This window comes from Meleagris gallopavo, chromosome 5 (genome assembly GCF_000146605.3).
Source record: "Meleagris gallopavo isolate NT-WF06-2002-E0010 breed Aviagen turkey brand Nicholas breeding stock chromosome 5, Turkey_5.1, whole genome shotgun sequence".
NCBI lineage: Eukaryota > Metazoa > Chordata > Aves > Galliformes > Phasianidae > Meleagris > Meleagris gallopavo.
The window spans coordinates 39062888-39085898 of record NC_015015.2 but is presented as its reverse complement, the minus strand read 5'-3'; the positions used below and the strand labels follow the sequence as shown (position 1 = coordinate 39085898).

The 23011-nt window shown below is 39.6% G+C and overlaps 1 protein-coding gene and 1 long non-coding RNA gene across 9 annotated transcripts in view; both read right to left on the bottom strand.

Moving 5' to 3' along the window:
* NRXN3 (neurexin 3) overlaps positions 1–23011 on the bottom strand; it is an 896531-nt gene that overhangs the window by 463269 nt on the left and 410251 nt on the right. The gene's annotated exons all lie outside the window — the stretch shown is intronic.
* On the bottom strand, positions 7954–17359 carry LOC109367839. Its single transcript, XR_002115336.2, has 3 exons — positions 17323–17359; positions 10274–10488; positions 7954–9917 (listed from the first exon to the last, which is right to left on the bottom strand). It is a non-coding gene; the product is annotated as an uncharacterized LOC109367839 (long non-coding RNA).

The window sequence follows — 23011 nt, the reverse complement described above, 5'->3', positions numbered from 1 at the left end:
TAAATGATCAATTAGTTAACTGTCTGGCAGAGCCAGCACCCTCTCTGCTTCTAGTCTCCCCACAAACTCCCTTTTGACTAACACACCAGATAGCCAAAATGGGTCTTTGTAAATCTAATTGAAACAAATGTTATTGACCCAGACACATTTGCAAGTAAATCTGGTTGGACCCCAATCACAGAGCATGTGTTTGACACCAAATTATACTTAAACGCTGCAGCAAGAAAAACTGGAGCGCGTGCTCTGGTAGATAGAGAGACAAAAGGAGGACTTAATTAAAAGACTGAAACATATGCCACCAAGCCCAGCAAATGAGATTCAGAGCTGAAAAGCAGAACTGCTGAGCTACCTCTTACTATAGGAACTGTAGACTAAGGAGATTTGCTGCCCAAGAATGCCTGAGCACAGAGAAAGATCCTACTCTGCTGTGAAAAGGGCAACAACCACAACCAGAGGCAAAGGAAAAGTTAACTACATTGGAAAAGACACGAAAACGTCGTCTTGTAATTAGGGATCTTCCAGGCCAAAAACGAAAACGAGGAAAGCAGCCTTCAAACACTGCTTCCAAGAACTGCCTTCACGAAGGCCACAGCGCTGCTAAAGAAATCAGTGCAATGCAGCTACTAGCCCTGTCCTCACTCAGATAATAAGCAGCCAGGTATTACTGAAACTAACATGAACGTCAGCAAAAACAACTGCAGCAGATCATCAAATCTCCTGTACAATAGCCCCAAACATCAGGAGAGAAGGAAGGTTCCAATGGGAAGTTGCACTGCCATACCAGGGCTCCTGGATCCACACTACTTAACAGTCAGTGCTTGCAACAAAGAAATAAAAATATTATGTGTCACCTTGTGGGGGCCAGAAGATGGTATATCATTCCTTAAAATGACCTTGTCTGTTCCCATTGCAAACAAGTCAAGGCATCTCAGGTTTTTATTTAGTTACGCTCACTTCGGGTATTTATGAAAATAACTATCCGAATATATAATCTAGTTTGAACATCATGCTGCATGTTGGCACAGTAACTATGGGAAAAATAAGGGTCTCTAAATCATGAAAAACACCTCATTCTGCATATCTTCCTGCCACGCTGAAACTTCTTTGTTCATAGTAAATACATGAACTGGAAATAGAAAATGGTTTCCAGCACCTGCTGCAGTACATGTGAGCAAAATATCATTTCTGAAGGTATTCAGGAGGAATACCTCCTAGGCTGGCGTGTACCTAGGAGCTGTCCAAACCTGAATCCTCTGATACAGCCTTCCTAGAAATCAGCACACTGTCTGCTGCTGCCAGCTGGGTTCCCGCTGAAGCAAGGCAGGCAGGCTCACAGATCAGCAGGCAAGTTGTGCCTCTGATGGGTTTGACTGTCACATTCATAAACACAGCAAGCAAAGCCAGCAGCAATGGCAAGGCAGGGGAGCGGAGGGATTTGATACAGTTCACAGACTGCAGTGCACAACATCCATCAGAGCAACAAAACCAGGCCAGAGCTCTCCAAGCCTGGCTCACACAGCAGGGCAGGGGGGTTCCTAGGGCTGCCCAGTGTTCTCCTGCCTCTTCTGCTTTTGTTTCAAGACCTGAATCCCCAGAGCAGATAAAAGCAGCATCCCATGGAATGGAGAAAAAATAGCAAGATATAAACAAAAAAACAACACACACACACACACACAAAAACAAAACAAAAAAAAAAAGCCACAGACTGTTTTCAAGCCCAGAAACATTCTTCTCTCACTGTGACCTAGTGGAGCACGTGGCTTCAGCCTTCCTGTGCAATTCTTATCTTCCTGCACTTGCTTCTTCACTCAGAGAAGTCTCAAAAATACTGACCATCCAGGACACATTTACAAGCATCTAAGATGTCTTGCCTCTTTCTTATAGAGAACTGAGTGCCTAGCATTCTTCTGAATAGGGAAAATGACACAGTCTACAGCGAATGCCCTACACAAATATTCATCAGTTCTGAGCAGGAGTCACAGTACAAGGCCAATGGGTAGAAGGTAGAAAGGAAGAAATCCCAGATAAACATTTTTGTTTTTCACAGTGGCACTGGAACACCAGGGAAAAGTGTGAGTTCACTCTTGTGAAACACAATCATCAGAGGATACTAGCAAGAATAAGAGCTTAACAGGCAACAATCAGCATCCACCTACCATCTCCTGTTACCATAATCAGAAGATATGCACAATAACAGATGCATAATCAGAAAGGAAAGAGCGCATTGGCAGCAAAAAAAAATTACTATATTCTACAACTGCTTTTAAAAAATGCATACTTGGGAGTATTTCACTCTTCTTTCACAGAAATGCTATACCTGAGTGAAACTGGTATATTTACCTGTGCACCAAATTGTACAAATGTGATGAAGAATTCCATAAAGAAATTTAGAAATAAAAATTTAGAAAAATAAAATGTCATTATAAAATTGGAAATTTGGAAGGACAAAATCTTATTCTTGCTAGGAAATCTTTAGGAACTTGAACCATGCCTATTATGTTTGATAAAAAGCTTCAACACCTGCCCCCCATAGCCCTTGCGTTGGCACTGTGCTCTTAGAGCAGGTGAGAAGCAGACTGCCTGCTACCTACTTACTGATGGTAAGTAGCTCTTGGTCACTCCAGTCATCAGCAGAAGTCATAACCCAAAGCATGCAACTGAAGATTCACAGTTAAGAAAGATAGAGAAAACAAAACAAAACAATAAAACAATAAAAAAAATTAAAAAATAGAAAACAACTGAAGATAAAGGAAAGCCAGGTTGTACACCTTGTCAGGTGTAGACAATTGAAATTTTTAAAAACTATCTCTGATGTGGAAACCCATCAAATGGGGGCCAACACAGGTCTCATGCAGCGTCCACCCTTAAAAATGTCACAGCCCTCATCAGCTCTGCTACTGTAATATCCTCCTGGAGAGGGGAGCTCAGCTGACATCCTGCCAGTCATCCCAACAACTGCTGATAGCTGCAGCAAGTGTAGGAATGGGAAACCGATGCCTGCATTCAAAGGATGCTGTCAAACTCAGATAATAAACCGTGCCGCAAGTCAGCACGGCCTAAGCGTGTGTAAATACCTACAGGATCCATACGTACCCACACACACATTTACATATCCTTGGCTGTATCTGCTGTGATGAGAGCGAGACAGTGTTGAGGCTGCACAAATCAAACAAGCCTGGGGTAGTATTGTACAGCACAAAGTGAGCTTATCCACATGACAGCTGCACTAATCCCTTTGATCTGCAGTGACTGGGTTGCCTCATTGCTATATTATATAATAATAGAAATTAAGATTAGCTACAGTAAACAGTAATATAGCATGAAATACAGTCAGGGCTTGTTCAGTGGACATTACAAAGACAGGCCCTGAAATAGCACGGAACCTGGAGAGGAAAAAGACTGCCCTAGGTTTTAACATGAAATTACAAAGCAGTACCTTTTGGATGCTACTCATGTCTTGCCCTCAAACTCTGATTACGTTGCATTAGTTTTAAACAGGTTGCGTGGCAGCAAAATCTGAGCCTCCACCATTCTCACTTCATCTCCAAGACAGAGAAAAAAACAATCCTTGGAGACCTTTCCCTAGTCAAAGCTGCAGTATTGGTTTCCCATCAGAATTAATCCCAGGAAAAACTTAGTTATCTGCCACAATCTACATGCAAGTAAGCTAACCTGAAGGACTGAATAAAAATATTACTCTATATATTTCCAATGGCCACTTGAGTAACAGCAGTAAGAAAACTCCAGCAAAGGGAAATGTAGTATGACAAGGGCATTTCAGCATATATATATATACACACACATATATATCATCTGATATATATATATATATATACACACATATATATCATCTGATATATATATATATATATCAGTTTTTAAAAGTTCTCAGGAAAGGCTGACACTTGGCAACATAACACTACTGAATATGCTTTTCTACCATGTCAGTGGTGAGGATGGGGGCTGCTGACTTTGGGCAATGTAGTTTGTTGTCTCTGAAATATTGAAAATACATTTTTAATGTCATTCTGACTTTTTTTTCTCCTTTTACCAAAGGAAAAGAAAAAGGATAAGAGAGCTAAACCCTTTACGATACAACCCAAACATTAATGTTTTATAAAGTAATCCATGGTGTGTAAATCCGTGGGTTTTGTTACTGTCCAGGGTGTTATGAAGGCTGACAACCAAGTTATCAATTTATGGACTACACAGCTTTAACTCAGCTAAGCAGCAGTGTATTTCATCCAGGACAGAGCTAATTAAAGTTTCAGTACTTGAGCTGAAATTTGGTGAGATAGTAGTTTACCAAATATGAAAAGAAATCAGACCTCTTCCCCCCAGAAATGCTGAGGATTATATTTCCTTTTATGTTTCTCAGAAGGCACATGGAGCAGTACATTCCCCTGTATTATCAGCTAAACATGTCCCAAGACCACAACAAGCTGAACTTGGAATTATCCAAAACAGGAATCAGACCCCTCCTCTCAAGGCAAAACATTTGTTTATCTAAAGTCAGCTGTATACCACAGTAAGTCTCACTAAGAACAATGAAATTAGAAAACTCACACTGAAGTGATTCTGACTAATCAATCTGAGATGCTCTCTCTGGTTCAGTGAAGTCTGGATGGGCCACACCATCATGTGGGCCCAGACTTTGACTTCCTGGCTGAATAGAAAAAAAAACCCTGAGTTACCTCCCAGGCAATATGCTGAGACAGTTGATGTCACAGATAAGCATAATCGGCTTTTAGAAGAAAACAGCAAACTCAAATAGAAAATTGATATATCAGCCAAACCACCTCACAGAGACTGTGACCACTGACTGATGTTATTATTCAGTCCTACTGAAATTAGCATAGAGAATTTGTTGCAGAGATGTATAGTATAAGTATTCATCTGAAGGACAAGTACATATAAACCCTACCCTTAGTCTTTCAAGGACTCCTAATAAATATCTGCTACACCTCCATAAGAGAGCAGCCAGGGACTGTGCACAGAAACATGAAGCAGGGTATATGCAGGTTGAATGGCTTTCTGGCAGTTTATTTTGCTGTTGCTACTGTTTTTAACACAGCTGTTTTCCCTAGAGGAGTCTCTGGATGGCAGAGCATCTCCTGAATCAAACTAGACAAAAGGCAGCTAAGGAGTTCCAGGAAAGCCTGGCCAACTTCAAAGCCACAATTTACCATGTTCAAAGACAAAGTACAGAACCAAGAACCTAGAAAATGGAGTCATCAACATTTTTCTTGGAGAAACTGGTTGAGCTGCCTTCCAGAAAGGGATGTGACAAAGCAGGCTAAATCATAGCTGGAAGTGGAAATGAAAGATTCCGCAAAGAAATGGAAAGGGGATGTGAAGAAAGGAGATCTTGCTGCTTAAGCAGAATATTGATGCTAATACTTCTGACTTGAAAACCTTGAAGAACAATGCAGTGCAGCATTCTAGGGAAAAGCAAAATACGAGCTTTATCTTCAAATGCACAGTGTTTGAAAGACCCTGTCCCAGTGCTGCCTTTGAAGGAGTCTGCACTCTTCCCTCAGCTCTGATAAGACTCACCTCCCTGTCACTGGCCACCCTGCACCTTGAGAAACAAATAAAACACAGGAGGCATCACAGCTGCTACCAAAAAGCTGATGCCTCTCTATAGAGCATAGATGTCTTCGGAGCTCTCACCAAAGAGCTGACCCTGACCACCACTGCAGGAGGAGATCTGTGACTGTATGGTCCAGCTATGTTGCTAAAAAGAGATATTTTTGTTATATCCATTTACCTTTGCTTGCTCCTGGCAGCACTGGTAGGCTGTCAGGAGAAAGAAATGAGCTAATGTTTACCAGCAGCCCCTTGCCCGTTGCTGCCATCTGAACATGACAAGCTCTGTCATTTCTCATATGTGAAAAATCAGAGTAATCATGCCTCTCCACCCCAGGATGATATAACAGTGTCTGCATAAATGGAGAAGAACAGCAGCAACATCTCTGGTACTCAGTAGAGACTGCAGTATACACATATTAAAAAATACAGCAACAACAACAAAAAGCACCAGAACTTTTTTGTACACTATATTTAAAGAAGCAAAGTTATACATGAAAACTGGCTTACTCTAATACTGAGGGGGTGGGTGGAATCAACTGAAAGCCACTCCCTTAACATTGGTCCTTTCAGTAGCTCTGTCTCCCTCACTCAGAACTTCACATCTGGCACCTTCTTGTTTCTTTTTCTATCCTTCAGTCTGGAATAGGGAGCTGCTAGTGCCCACAAAACTTACACCACAAACAGACCTTCTAGAATTGCACAGACCACAGCCAAAAAGAAACTTGCTGCCTCCTGTCAATGCTTTTCTATCCAAAAAGCCATGCTTTTCTATCCATTGCCAAGTTACTGCTCTCGCATGGTTTATATTCTCTCAAAGACCTTATCCACTCAAGCATCTATGAGGAGTCACTCAAGCACTTGACAGAATAAGCCATACTTCCACAAAGATTAAAACCGTAGGAAGCCACCACCTTTTACATCCTGTGCACTTCCCATCTGTTAAGCTGCTCTTGTCTGGACCAGCTAAGAACACTACAAATTCTGATGAATATGTATGTTGAGGAGTATGATCCCTTCACAAGTGTATCAACAGTATCATACAAATAATAATAACAGCAAGAAGAGAAGCCCCTCAACAGTTGGCTTAAGAAAATACAGGAAGCATTTAGCTAAAATTATCTGAAGTACATCTGGGCTACTGTTTTCACTGCTAGTTACTAAGGAACTGGTTCCTAGATAATTCAACTTGCTACATCTCAGTGCACAGGCCATCTCAAGAAGCCACCAAAAGGGGCACTATAATGTACTGAATAAATTGTGCAAAATCTCTGAGTGGCGCTGACACATGCAAGAAAGCGAATTGCAGTAAGGGAGCTATGCTTGACCTAGGAAAGCCTTTGTATAGATGTGCACATGTATCTTTGTGTGTATATGTTTCCATTAAAATATAGGTACTGGTCTGAACATTACAGCACATCAATTTAAAACAAAAAAGGTGATCCAGTAGGTCTGATTGTTGCAACCTGAGAGAAATGATGCAAGTTTATCAACCAAAGATTCAATTCCTGTCTTGATCAAGAATCCATAGCAAATTAAAAAAAAAAAAAAGCATCCATGCCATAACACATGATTTCTGATTGGCTGAACACAAAGGAAATCTTTCCTCACCACCTACCACAACGTGCAATGATAATTCACATTAAAAATTCACCTTTGCCATCACCCCTCTCTCTGCTATCCTTTTGTTTGAATACACGATACACAAATGATTGTCCTCAATGGTATGATTTCATTTTGTTCATTTCTGATTTAGCACCATCAGTAGCTATTATTGCAAGGCCAATTTTCCCTGCAAGAATCTGGAAAACCCGTACTCTATAAGTCTGTCTACAGCTGGGTTCTTAAGTTTGCAACAGCACATAAAGGAGATAAAGAGTAAATGAAGAGGAAAAAAAATAGGCCAAAGAAGATTAGTGGATACAAGGTGGTCAGCAGACAGATAACAGCAGAATGATGAGAGAGGAAGAAAGGCATGAAAAATAGAAGAAAACTAGGAAACTAGGAATAAAAGTTCATTTTTATTACAGTATTACAAACCCTTTGATTGCTCTAATTACACCTGAAGGAAAACAAAACCTGTCTGCTGGTACCAAGTGCATGAATAATTAACTGGAAAGGAAGGAAGGCAGGAAAGCTAGAAACCGCCCAAACAATCTTAAGTTATGGGCAGTTCTCAGGGAAGCAAGAAAGCATTTCTGGTGTGTGGTGGGAGGTTTTTTTGTTGTGGTGGTTGTTTGTTTCTTTTTCGTTCTTCTCTCTTCCTTTACCTTAAGTTATCTGAAATGCCTTTTCCGCCCCTCTTTCCCAACCATTCTTTACCTACATTAGGTCTTCCTCAAAATGTGAAGCTTATACTTTCTATTGTGATATAACATTTTCAGTGTAACCTGCATAAAATATTTTGGTGAGAGTGCATCATAAGAAAATCAAAGACGAATTACAGAAAATAGATGCTATTTTGCTTTGGAAAGAACAACCATGCAATAGAAGAGATCCTTCAGATGTACAATATAATTTGAGACTTCAGTAACAATTAAAAACATAGTTGTGCTCTTCAAACGTAGTGGTGTCACCTCCTGCCAGACTCAAGGCAGAAAGGTTTTTGATTCCAATATTTTAACATACTTTGAGCTTTCATAACATTTATTAAGAAAAGTATGAGGAAGTATTGTAGAAAGAGTATTGTTGTTTATGGGTTTTTCCTCTCTCCCTCTGTACCATCTTTTAATTCCAGAAGAAAAAAAAAAAATACGTGTCCTCAGTAGTTTTCTTTTGTTGGAATATCAAGTGGAAATAAAGTGTTAGGATTAGAAACATATTTTAAATACAAATCAAATAACAACAGCAAACAAAAATCTACACCTAACTAGACAAAGAAATGGTAAAGACTACAAAATGGTTTAATGATATGCAATAGCATACAGAATAGACAAATAGGTCATTGTGTCTTCTTAGGAATTAAAGCAGCTAATTTGCCTAAGATGACTGACAAAAGAGCAGATCTTGTCTTTGGTAAAGCCTTTATATCCACCATAAACAACAACAACAAAAAAAAAATCAAACAAAGCTTTCTGGAAATATGAGCAGAAAGTTGCAGAGAAACTAGAGCAAATATAAAATGGATAGGTTGAATTATTAACCAGTACAGAGAGAACTTCAGATGATGAAGTATTAATCATTTTTTCATTTATTTTGCTGAACCATCAAAAAAGAAAAAATCAATCCCAACAGAAAGGTACTAATAGGAACTAGCAAAGGTCCCACCTTTCCAATCTGAAGTGATGTCTTTGCTGAGCTATAAGAAGAAAAACATTTGTTTGCAATTAATCAAGAAATCAAAAGAAATCCTGATTTTTATTTCCTGGCAGCCAGAACAATGCCATTATCAGTCACTTGATGCTGGCAATGGGCTAGGGGCTAAATACAGCAATTTTCAAATTATGGACTTTTAACAAAATAAACAAACATTTATTACACATCAGGCAGGGAGAAAAGACTGAGAAAGAGAGCTCCCTACATCTACTTATTTATTTATTTCATCTCTAGAAATAAAAGCTTTTTGGAGTGCAGAAATGCAATTGCTACATGCACCATGATGGATTAGCTCTGGTAAACTGAAATAAATAGCCATTTATCTTACCACTCTCATCGGCACCAAGTGTACTGTGTACAGAACTAAGATGAAAAGCCTACAGACCTTAACCTGGGGCCACACACTGGGAACATTTACAAAACAATTTTGGTACCACAGCTAACTCTGAATGGCCTTTTTAAGTCTCAAACTGATTCTATTTGAATCAGCCACTTCTCTCTCTTCACTGATTTTTCACATAGAGCCACACCCACCCACCCTGGAAGTACTGAGGGTTTTCACTCCTCTCAAGACATTTCAGGTGTGCCTTTGTCTACTCCTGAAATGTAGCATCATTCACCTTATCATCACTAAATGCCACTGCAGCATTTTGCTTACCAAGCTTTTGAAGCCTCTTCTAAAAAACGAAAATGGAAATAAAATTATTTTAAGTCTCCTCTCACATACAAAAGATTTATACTGCCTTAGTTTTACTGATTTAGGATCTATTTCTAAAAAGAAAAACAGCATTTGAGCATTTAGGGCAAGAGAAAGAAGAGAATAAATTAGTCTTGCTTGGATCTGAACTTGTGGTTTCAATATGATTTCCAATTTGAGGCTTAGAGTTCTGAGCAATAAGTCTGAGCACAGGGTTTCATTTTCATCCTCTCTTAGAGATGAATAGGCTTGAGAAGGTGCAGATCTTCAGAAGCTTATTCCAAGGTCTTCAAAAATATTTCAAGGACAGCATTCTCTGTGAAAGGGAATAAGGTGTACAGAATAAGGGATTCCACTGAACAGAAAGCTGAGAATGGATACAACCCTACTGTAATATGTTTTCTCCCTGGAGCACTCAGGATTGACTTGCTGTTCCAAACCAGACCCTCACTCTTTCTGACCCCTGAGAAGAACAGCAGACACCCACTCTTAACTTGACCTCAGCAGACATCGTTGAACACTTTCAGGACAGAACGGGGTATTTGTCAAAGCATTTTGCCCTCAATCTCACACTAGCTTTTTGTGGCTTGGGTGAAAGAACTTCAGTGATTTTTCAGTGGTGCAGTGATGATAATCTTGTTGAAGACTCTACATGCAGGAGGTTACTAATACCTGAGGAAGTTTGATTCCAAACTGCATATCTCCATCCACCTGAAACAGATGAGAACTGCAATTGCCTCAGGATATTGATTCTGTACTGCCTTGCACAGGTGGGTAGCATATGTTTTTCTTCCTCATCAGAGTTTGCCAGAAATTTTTCTTTCCTAAATCCTGTCTTCAGCAGCAATAGTACAGGTGCAGTTTGGACCATCCTCCCTCCTGCATCCCTAGGAGAAGATCAGAAGGAGCTCAGGCGCTACCATCAAGGGCTGTAGAAAGATATGAGGACTTCATAAAGAGAAAACTTCCTCCCTAAGGCAGTAAAAGTTCTATAAATCCACATTGAGAAGCAGTACAAGACACTCTGTTTGACACAAAGAGCAATCATGAAAAAGAGAGGCCTCTGCCTGCAGAAAGAAATGGTAATGAGAAATAGCAACAGATTCACACACCAAGTGACTTTTAAAAAAAAAAGTCTGTTTTCTACATCTTTCATTTCCAGACCCTGAAAAAGGTGACAGCCCTAGAGCCACAGGCAGCACTCCACAGCAGGAAGAGCCTCAAGTTCACATCCCACGAATCCACTCTCCTGCCAATCAGAAATCCTACAACTCCACAGTGATTAAATACTATAAATGTAACCCTAATATTCATTTGCTACCCCTCTTCTGCTGAAAAGAGGGTTTCAAAACAGGGTGGCCCAAATCAGATGTAAACAAATATTTACATATAGAAACTCTGCTTAGGACAGACAGTTCCTGCTGAGCTTTATTAGTATTATTTTAACTGTCAGCTATACATTTGTTTGGAGGGCTCTGCTGCATATCAGCTCCACTTTGCATATTCACGTGGCACTAATTCTATTAATACATTTCTCTGTTGAAAGACAGCTCCTATTAAACACAGCTTAATACCTGTAGCAGAGATGTTTAACAAACTAACAAGCTCCCACCCACCTACAAACTGAAAGGTTTGTGTACAAAAAGCAGAAGCATTTCTAAAACTTGGAACTGAACACATGCTCAGCTGTTGCATTCCTGCCAAACGACCTGATTACACAAGCTTTTGCCCAAAGGCAGTTCTGGGATCATCCCAGTAGCTGAGATCTGCTGAACAAATATTAGGGAAGCTTTCAAAAAGGAAATAATTAAAAATGCCATATGACCACAAAACCAAACTTATCACGTTTGTTCTTGGACATTTTCGTCAGTTTAGATACTCTTTTCAAAAGGAGTCATCACCTACCTTTGGGCTGAATAGTGATGATTTTCTGCCACTAGAACAACAGATTATAGACCCCAATTTGATCTCCAGATGGACCCACTACAGGCAAGTAATTTACTGATGAAAAACCCAACACTCCCTCTACTTGTAACCTTCCTTCCAAGAAGACAATGCCAGAACTTCTGGAAAGGCAAAGTTAATCCTTCCCCAAACAGAAGAACTCTGGCTACCTCAAACCCGTAGATTTAACACTCAGAATACTTATGCCATATCTAGCAACCATTTTCTCTCTCCTGTTTCACCAACATCTTACTTCTATCCTGGCACAGGAAACACCCTTGAATTCCACATGCCAAGAAAAAAAGCTTTTCTTGCAAAGCAACAGAGGCAACCTCTGTTGCCACAAGCATAAACAGAACAATGGATTACTGATTTAGCCTGTATGTACTGAAGAGAATCACATAGCCAGAATATACTCCATGTAACAATAAGCTTTCCATTCACCTAGTAGCTTTTAATAACTATCCAATATTCTTTTTATACAATACCCAATGTAGCTTTGTTGTGCACTGTCACACATCTGTCTCATTTCAACCCAGAGGTGGATACAATACTTGAGTACAGATCGTAAATCTCTTCAGGCTCTCTTCCAGTGAAGGTGCTAGACAAATGAGAGCTATTATTAGCACGGACAGTGCCAACCACCAGCACTCAAGGCTAGCACTTTTGCCTGTCAGAACAAGGTCCTCCCCCTGCCACACTAAGACCACATCTATCTTAACGCAGGAGTAGCAAACATATCAAGTTATCATGCTGTCAGAGAGAAACTCCACTATGATAACCATTCAAAAAGCTCACATATTCCCTGAGACCTAAAGCATACCCACAAGCAACACTAAAGGCACACAGAATTGCCTCATTAGAAAGAGAAAAGATCTCAGAAATATCAAAGTGCCAGACAGCTGCCAATAAGCACATAATGAAGGATAGCCAGATTCTACCAGTCCATTCTTAGGCAGCTGCTTAAGATGTAGGACATAACTTTAAGATGACAGCCATTGAAATTAGCCAGGTGTGGCTTTGCATTCTGAAAAGAAGAGTGCTTCCTGTAGGAGTGCCTCCAGGTGTACAGTTCAGACTACTGAACAAATAAATCATAACCTATAGTAGAAAGAAGTCTCCAAAGGATATGAGAAGAAGTCAACAAGAAGTTGTTTACAGCATTTATCTGCCAGCAGCCACGTGAAAATGGCCTCCAAAGAAAACCTACTCATGTTTCCTCACATAGCTTTTCATTAGGTTGGATTTCCAAAGGTTCATGACTAGTCAGTCTAGCTTTTAAGATCTGGAACAGACATTAAGCATCACGTAACTCTTCATCGTATGAGCTGTCATGGGCCATATTATTCCTTTCCCACACAAAGCACCTCACAAAGAATTTATAGGAGTATTATCTCTAGATTACAACTGAGCAAATTGAAGATCAGATTACTGATTCAATTTTCAGTGATGCTTAAAAAAATCTACATTGTTCAAGTGGCATAAGCAGGGCATTGAAATGCAAATCATAAGGAGGAAAAATCCCTTAAACAAGAACACACAGTACTTTTATTGGACTTCCTTACCCATTGATTTTAAAGAAAATAATAAAAAAAGGAAAGCACAATTATTCTGTATGATGGATAACCAGGAATAAAAAGAGAAAGTGAATTGATATTCCAAGATTGTGTACAAAGTAAATGGAAGTGCTGATAATAAGTGATGTTCCCTAAAATTTATCTTGGGATCCGACTGGACCACGTTGCCTGTCTTGTCTTATAAGGAAAAACAGAATTAGCACTTCTTGCATCAAACCCAAATCAGAATATATATTTTGCATTGCAATAAACAGTAGAAAAGACTTCAACCCGTGCTTCTGCAAATGAAACGGTTGGGTACTCAGTGATATATTGCAAGCCAGAATGGCTACTTTGGAAACACGTGGTTCATTCACATTCTGTGACAAACAAGGGAAGTAGTTCAAATTTCTGACAGTTCCTGAAAGAATTTATTATTTTGAAAGGAGCAAATAAAATTAAACCTAACCAATGGAAGCCATTTTACACATTTCCTTCATTACTGTTACTTTTTCATGTTGGACTACTGGCCACCTCCATAATAAAAAAGTGAAAACAAAGTAAAAGCATGAGCCACTGAAGCAGGATGATGCCTCAACTCTGACTGCTCCCTAGAACTCAAAGTTCTCAAAGAGTCTCAAAAGGACACTCGCAGCCCTCCAGGTGCCACCGAATACTGAAAGTATTCAAGAGACAGTGCTTCAACTCCAGAACATATCCAAGCAAGACAAAACAAAGCAGAAGAAGGGGGAGGTAAAATTCAAGAAAAGTCAGATTTCCAAGTCTCCAGCTCCATATACACATACATTAGTCATACAGTAGCATCTGCGTGCCAGGACCTGATAAAACTAACAGCTAAGCAAAGTGATAGAAACAAAGACAACCTAAAATTATTTGTTAAAGACAGAGAAATAAATGTGAATATTGTGCTCTTCAAAGCCTTCAGTGAATGCTTTTCTGCATACAGAGAGCTTTCAAGTTCTATAATGCTCATTTGTGTGCAGCTTGCCTTCAGATTAGAGATATACTCATTCAGAGAACATATATTTTATTACCTCCTCCAAATACAATATCAGTTTTATTCTACCTGTCATTACTCCTTAAATCTTAGATTTTGAAAAAAGGAAGTTGCCTTTTGATGCCTTATAAGTGAAAGAGTGACATTTAGCAAACCAGAGTACTTCATGAAACCTCTAGCAAACTTACTCTGCCTTCTGTGTTGCCTCTGTTAGGGAAGTCAAACAAGTAACCAAGCAAACAAACAAGAATAAAAACACACACAAAAACAAACAAACAAAAAAAACAGACATATAAAGGAAAATATTTTTTTTCTTTCACTGCTTCAAATTTTATTCTTGGAAGCCTCGTGAAGCCACCTGAAGAGATGAAAAACAATGAGTGCAGTAGCTAAAATTTGGATTTATGTATTGCAATTAGGAGCTGCTTTCTGCCATAATACAGTAGCCACTCATTTTTTTGGTGCTGGATAAGCAAGTGGAACAAACACAGCCAGAAGAGAACATCAAGTATGCACTCTTTCAAAGTTACTCTGGACCTGCAGCAATTACAACCAATGTTTTAGCTTCTTTATTGTTTCTCCATACTTTCCCATTGTCAGATTGTATCAAGGGTCACATCCCTTCCTAAGCCAATACTTTTTGCTATTAAGGCCATTAGCAAATGATTTTGAGGATCTCCCATGAAGAGATTCCATGCTAATGCACAAACAACAGCTTTCAGCAGAGTTTCCACATCAATGAAGAATGCTCTGTATAAGAGTTCAAAATAATTTAGGGAAGATAGAGACCTCTGCAGGTCATCAGGTCCAAATCCCATACTAAAAGCATAACCAACTCAGATCACATCCAGTCAAGCTTTGAATTATTCCAAGGATGGAGATTCCATCCATCCTCTGAACAACTTGTTTCAGTATTTGATTGCCCTCACTAAGAAGAAATTCTCATCTTAATTGAAATTTTCTGCCCTGCAGTGTGAGCCCATTACCTAGCATCCTATCACTGGGCACTATGAGAATATTCCAGCTCTGTCTTCTTTACAGTCTTCCATTTTGAAAAGACAGCAATTAGACTCTTCTCGGTCCTTCCCTTCTTCAGAAGGAACATATCCAGTTCTCTCTCCTTCTTTGTTTCCTAAATGTCTTGGTGACTCTCTGCTAGACAGAATTCCGTTACAAATTTCCAATGTCTTTCTTATAATTGGGAGTACTCTTTTGCTAGTACAGGCCTGTACACAATTGGAATTTTCATCGCAAGGTCACCCTGATGACTAACACTCAACTTCTGTCAGCATTTCCTGTTTTTTTTGTCTGCTCACTATGCAATTAGTATTCAGACCGTACTTCTGCATGAGACTATTTCACAACACAGCTACAAGATTTTACATGAGCTTTCACTGAACTTTCATGGGGCTCCTGCTAGCCTATATCTCCAGCCACTCACATAGTTTGAATTTAGCACTGCCATTTGGTGTATCAGTTGCTCTCCCACTATTATCTAGTACTACCTGCAAATCTAAAGGGAAGGCTTGGTTTATTCCATTCTATCACCTCAGCTGCTAATGAAGACATTAAAGGATATCAGCTCTGATTCTTTAGGAACATCGCTGTCCTATGCCTACATATCAGCTCTTTCCATGCATTGAAGTATTAGCTATATGGGGAGGAGTATCAGTTCTGTAATTAAAAGATAAACTCATTTGCTGAGGAGGTACATCTTTTCAGGAGGAGGAGGAGCATCACAAAACAGCTCCACTTTGTAAATTCATTAGTTATAAGACACCAATGCCAGTTGCCTGGATACACATTCCTAAAACTCTAATGAAGTTCTTTCTGAAGAAGTAATAAGGAAATCTGGAGTCTGACAAGAGCCATTAATTACAGAGTTAATAAGAAGCCCCTCTGTTATTTGCTGAGCTCTGCAATAGAAGTGCCCCTTTCTCAACCAAGTTGAATAGACTTCTGCTTCAAGTGAACTCTTCCAGTCACGATTCACTTAAATATTACAAATAGAAAGTTTGCACTATTTCACAACTTTCAAATGATAATAAAATGTATTTGGTAACATCAGCAAAAGTCCCTATGAGGCACAGTTGTGGTGCTAGTTGCAGTTATTGAAATTTTAACTATTTCTAGAGCTTAAAATGATACTTCAAATACAGCATTCGCATCCAAAATACTGGTACTACATTCTAATGTCCATATGATTAAGAAACACCCAAAAAACTGTAATTCGTTTCTAATTATGGCAATTTATAAATAAACAATGAATTATCAATTGACAATTTGAACAAATGAAGCAAATAATTAATCACAGAGTGACTTGGTCAGCTACTGCTTTGCCTGTGAATTGTCTGTAGTAGGAAACAGATAGGAAATGTCATGTAGTAGAAACCTTCAGATTATACTCTGGAGGTCTGAAAAGAATGCACAGAATCTTTAAAAGAAAGGAGAGTATGTCTAATCTGAGACTCCTGCACTTGGGATAGAGTTAGAGCTAAACTATAGAATCAAGTCCAGTCCAAACCAAGTCTGAATTCAGAACACATTCCACCACACATTAAAGTAGCAACTGCTAGACCAGCAATTTGGGCTGTATTGCATACTTCTTGTTTTGTATTCTTACAGCTCATGTATAGCAGGCAATGTGATTTTATAGTGCTGTTTCTGCTCTGAGAAGCAGTCATACTTCAATGACTGACATCGCATCTTCATGGCCTGACTTCACGCCACCCGCCTGCTGGCTACAGGAGACTGCTGAGCTTCTGAGCCCTGCACTCATGTTTTGCCCATTATCCAAGGCTCAGTGGCCAACGCCCTTTGCCTTCTCAATTCCACAAAGGAAAATCTCCTGCATAATTATAGCGATGGGAAATGACAGATTTGGAGAGCACATGCTTTCAGCCCAAGATCTAACAACTAGCACACTGAACTGTTCTGGAGATCTGCTCCAGGCTTTCCTAGATGAATCCTAAAAGAAATCTCAACCTTTTGTTACAGAAGAAGCCTGTAATTTAAGGTTTCTCTTCTAGCTCAGCTGAGTCCTCAGCAAAGCATAATGATCCTACTCCTGAGCCTCATATTTAGAAATGAATGTGTATCGGTGTATAATCAATGAATATAAAGATGTTATAATTATGAAATAAACAACAGAGTTTTGGTTAAGCAGGTCATTATACCAAAAAGAGAATAGATAGAGTGCTTACCCTTGTCCTGGACTCGCTGTAAAACTCCAAAGGAGGGATCTCCAGAAAGAGATCTTTCCCCAGTGGTAGTCAACTCTTAAATGGGTCTAGGAGAGGTGGAGCCAGGCTCCACTCTTTCCAGCAGCACAGGTGAATTGCCTTCACCTGTGCTCCCAGGGCTGACTCATTGCTCACCTCAGGTGATAAATCAGAGGTTCAGGCCATTCAGCAGTTCCCATACAGTGGGGAAATCATGTAGAAGAGGTTGATATGAAAGATTACTGTCTCAAAAGGGAACATGCAAGCAGATTTACCTAGCAGTGCTTTCTAAAACTGTGTCTTTGCAAATATACTAGACGCAGAAACAAAGAATTGACACACATGTTCTTCCTGGTCTTACGTATCATACTTGGAAAAGGATATGGCTGATCTGAGGTTCCTGGCTTGTCTCTCAATTGCGTGGCTGGTGACCTCAGCAAATAGTCACTTTTCACCTTGTCCCTCAGTTTTCTTGATCACAATTACGAGAGTTCTAACATTTAACAGTTTTCCAGCAATGTTAATAAACATTTCAAAACAAGCATGGAAAGGAAACATCCTCACATTGTGCTTCCCTGCAGAAGAGCTAGGAATGGCTTCAGTCCAGGTGTCTTGTCACAACACCCAGCAATAGCCCAAGGAGGTCTACCTCCCACAAGCCTCTGCCTAAAAGGTCTGTGCAGAGATAAGTCCTCAACAGAGGAGATCATGAGATGTGCTGGCATGGAGCAACTTGCTTTTTTCAAACCTTAGAGGAAATGAAAAGTCTGATGTGCATGACTGAACACCTGAAAGGGGTAAGAACCTCAAAGAGTAGCTGGGTATCAGCCATACTGCACAGTTCGCAGAGCCAGAAGACCGTCCTTCTATGTAGCTCCTATCCTTAGCTCCCCTCTGTCAGACATCACAGAGTTAGGGAGAAACTGCTGGATCAAACTCACCAGGGACATAACAGCAACAGTAAAAAGCAAAACAAATAATTCTGCTTTGGAAAAATGTAATTAAATAGTCTTCATCCTAGCCACTTTTTCTTGCGCTTTGCATCCACTGTTCATAGACCAAAAAAATTCTTAACGCTAGATTAAGTTTTATGTCTGTAAAATTTTACCCATAGAAAATAAACAATTTGTCTGCTTTCTGCCTTTTCTTAATGCATTTTTATGCCTCTAGGTCTCTCTCTGTTTAGACTCCAGAGGCTGTAAAAAGTGTTCAGAACACTGTTACCTGGATAAACACTATATAAATTACAACTGATATTTATCAGCCTTGTGGCAATTTCGCTACAATAGAAATAGTATAAGACTGTATTTAGCTACATAAGATATACTTAATAGATATCTAGAAAAAAATACACAGTCTGCTATTCTAGACAAAATACATATACACAACTTTAATTAACTTGTCCTGCATTTGGAATTCCATTAGGACACAAAGCAAGCAGGATCATTAAACCCTATCATATTTTCAGCCCAGCCTGATATTTCACTACAGCCATTCAAATCAATTTACCCAACACAGATATTTGTCCCTGGCCTGTCACCATAGCCCCTACCAAGCGTCTTGCACTTCTTTATCTTTTGGCAGGGCCATCATAAACAAGTGACACAGAGGGTGATGTATTAGAACTCAAATAAGTTATAAATCCTCCATCCCTTCACCAGCCATCAGCCTGAGTGAATTTACTTCAGCCAGCACTGGCAAAGACTCCCTAGCTGCTCCCAGGAAGAAGTCAGATCTAAAATGATATGTTCTTCAAGGTAAAGCTCTTCCTTGTTTTTAGGAAAATGAGGCATTGTAATGGGAAGGAAATGCAAAACTACATATCTCTGAAATGCACTGTGATAGGCCTAAATATTTCTGGAGCCTATCTCATGTATTCAGATGCTTCTCAAGTCTTTAAAAAAAAATGGAACTAAGAATTCCTTCCATTGAAAATTTAGCTGAGCACAGCTATTCCACTTACAATTTTGCTTTAAGTGATTGCCATTTTAAAGCACCAGGAGTGAAAAAGGAAAAAAAGACCCACATCTGTTTGAACAGTGCAGAACTGCCATCAGTTAAGAGGGACAGGCACTGCAAATTACTGCACAAACTTGGAGGAACAATGGAAGATTTGCATAGCACACTCCACTCTTACAGCAGCTGCCTGGAGTTTCTTGCAAGGTCTTAATGAACACCCCTAAGGATGGCACCTGGCACTTGTTTCCTTTTCATGTAGCAGAACTGATAACAATTGAAGAATTGAGTAGCCACTCAGATGGCTAATGCAGGAATCCTTGAGTGCAATGGTATGCAGCTGGCCGGCTGGTCTGTACTGGCAGAGCAACATCGTTGCTAAAGCACTCAACATCCCAGCATCCTATATTGTCTTTGCGTGCAAATGACATCCCTTTCTCTCTATTTACTGTAGATGAAAGCAAATACAGCAGAGTATCACCTCCATTATTCTTTATCTATGTCATTCGCAGGTATCACAGCTGCTAAGCTCCTGGGCCTGCACTGCTTTCTCTGCTGATTTTCAGCAAGCAGCAGTACGTACATCAGAATTTGAGCACCACTTACAAGGCCAGATAGACAAACGGTAGCTTTGCCATGTCAGGTCAGCCTCTGGATACAGACAGCTACGTTTGTGCAGCTACTGCATTCTGCCCTCTCTCTAGAGACAAAGCTCTGGAAGTATACCAGCGAAGCCAACAGCCTCAGCCTTTTCCATGGCACAATATACATGCTGCGCAGCTGATGACTAGTTTGACTGCAGATTTCATATTAAAGAATTCTATTTGCCACTATACATGTGATTAAAAAACAAAACAAAAAAACAACATCACCCAGCTAATATAAGTAAAATGTACAGATTCCTTCCCACAAGGAAAAAAATACTGTTTTGCTCAAGACCCAGAACTTCTCAGTTATGACAGTATGGTATAATGATAGTGTGTTGTGTCTGAAGTTTCTGCCAGACCAAGCAAGGCCATCAGGCAACTCTGGTGCATCAGAGAGCCAGGGTCATTGACTAGATGAGCTACAGGCTGATTCTGAAAGCTCTTGGTACACATTTTCCTATCTTGGCATACTAAGAAGAGTTCAAATGTGGATGCTTATTCATACACCAGCATTTTCTTTATTTTGGGATCACACAAGACTTTGGAGTGGTTAGGACAAAGGGAGTGATTCAGTTCTCAGGTATGGCCAATCTGTTCCAATATGGAATATATGCTGCAAACTTCATCTCAGCTTTTCCAGTCATCAGCCCCACAGAAACAGCTTCCCAGTAATTAAAAAATAATTGCAGTAAACCATCAGTTCAACATGATAAACATAACTTCTTGTTCAGATAATAGGCAAAGCTTTAGTCATTTAAATCCTAACTTAAGTTTGGAACAAGTTTAGGTCAGTATTTATGACCAAAGTTCCTTCCTCATAACAAGTTTAGCTGTGACGCTTTCCTGCAGTTATCAGTCAACCCATTCTGCTCTGCTATCTGCTTCCCTGCCCTGCATCTTCTCGTGAAAGTGCAGACACACACATCCACAAATACACGATTGGCTCAGTCATTCAACACCATCATAAAAGCAGCAGTTTCTTCTTTCCCATGCACACATCTCATTATCCATCCTTAGTATACATCTTGAGTAATGCAATTTACTTCAATGTCACCAAGAGAAAGACACTCCTCTGGGACTATCATTACCATAAACCACAATCTGCTGCCAATTTATACGTCCCTATCCACCCCTTGTTTTATCTTCTTTATAAATGATGACAGTGTTTTGCACCTTTGGTCTCATTTCATTTTTACATCTTCAGGAATTTTCTTACTGCTTTGCCTCTTCTCCCCATCAACACGCTTCACTCTTTGCTGCCCTCCACATCCCTGCATCTTTTAGTCCCCTCTGCTGCGATACTGTTGTCCTGTAGCTGTACAAAGGTAGTTCCTGGTCTGTTACAAATAAGCCTTTCAAGTCAGCACTGAGCAGCATCTTCAGAGGGTCTCTTTCTATTGCCAGATGTAGCAGGACAGACTATCAGAATAGGCCATCTGTGAATAAGACATCTCAAACCACAGTCCTACAGCAGCTCAACATATGAAAGGAATTCATGTTGTTCAGATTTTAAGATCTCTACAGCATGGACTGCTTTTACAACTTAGCTACATTGTCCTCAGGCTCTTACACAAACTCGGGTGTGTGATAACAGGTTATGGGAAGAAGAACGAGTCACGATGGGAAATGGCCAATATTTATATTCTGCTAAAAATAGAAAAAAAAAAAAAAAAAAAAAACTCTAAGAATTTACTAGAGGGAACAAAAGAGATCTTCAGCTGAAGGTTTAATAACACAGGTTCCAATCAAATGTACAGGACTCTTGATGTGGTGATCTCTGAGCTGATAGTTCAATATCTGAACGGTGACTATGAATTTATGCTAATGTCTACTGGGGATAAAAATCTTAGTTTTGGTGAGGAATTTTAGAAACATTCATTTGAAAACAAGAACAGCACCCCTTTATCAAGGGTGGCACTTCTGGATATAAAAACAGAAATACACAGAGATTCAAAATCCTAAGAAGGGACTTTTATCTAGACAGTAATTAAAGTTGGTCAGAAGGACTACGAGGATTACTTCATGGAAAATAAGGCAGCTTATTCCTTCCGTATATAAAGAGAAAAACATCTCCAGTTTATGAGAAACATAGCTAGCTACCTTAATGTTAACAGGGACACTTCCTTTATGTTATTTCATACGTTTTAATTATGCCTCCATTTCACCGAGATTCCTACTTCTGGGTAATTTCATGAAGATATTACCAAAAATTAGACTATACTGTAGCCTCTGAAAAGAAGTGCTGAGAAATAGAGAGTTGAGAAGCTACTTCTGAAGCAGCCATTTACTCGAAAGTGTATTGTCTCAGGGATGCTGTGAAGGAACCCATGCAAAGAGACTGGTGGTCCAGTTGGTGCAAAATAGGAGGTGCTGAGTTAGTGATGATGAGACAGTATTAGAGGTGCAGCACTCCACTACCAGAACCAGTCTTATGAGTGGTCTTATGTTTGTATATGTTTCTGTCCTGCACTATTCATGTTGGTTCACTGGACTTCTGGGTGGAAAGACTTATAAAACATGTCTTAATACAACAACATTACCCCTAAAAACTTGCAGAACTTTTGGAAACAAAAGGGGGGACATATCCAGTTCCAGAGTGATAAAATTTATTCTTCCTCTCTATACTGTTCTGCTTTTAGAAAGTTGGAGGATTATTTTTTTTTCGTCTGTTTCTTTAGACTGCTTAGATGGCAGTGTTATATTCTGTTAAAGAGCTGGCACATTCTAACCCAAAGGTGTGAATAATTATCCTAGTAACTAGTCTAAAAAGCACCTTGCAAAGATGCTACAGAATCACAACTATCAGTTATCTATTCCTGAAAGACACATGGACTCTCTCCAATACTTAACTCCCTTTAGCAGTTTTCATAGATGTAAAATATCTCTTTTCCACTTTCATAAACCTTTTTTTCCATGTCCGCATTCTACAGATGCAAACACTGGAAGATTCAGAGAAAGAATCTAGTCCTAAAGGGCGTGCACTGATCCCACACTTCAGATAGGCAAATGGATTAAAGGCAAGAGCCTGAAGAATTAGACACTGCAGAACAGCAGTTTGATCTACTTAC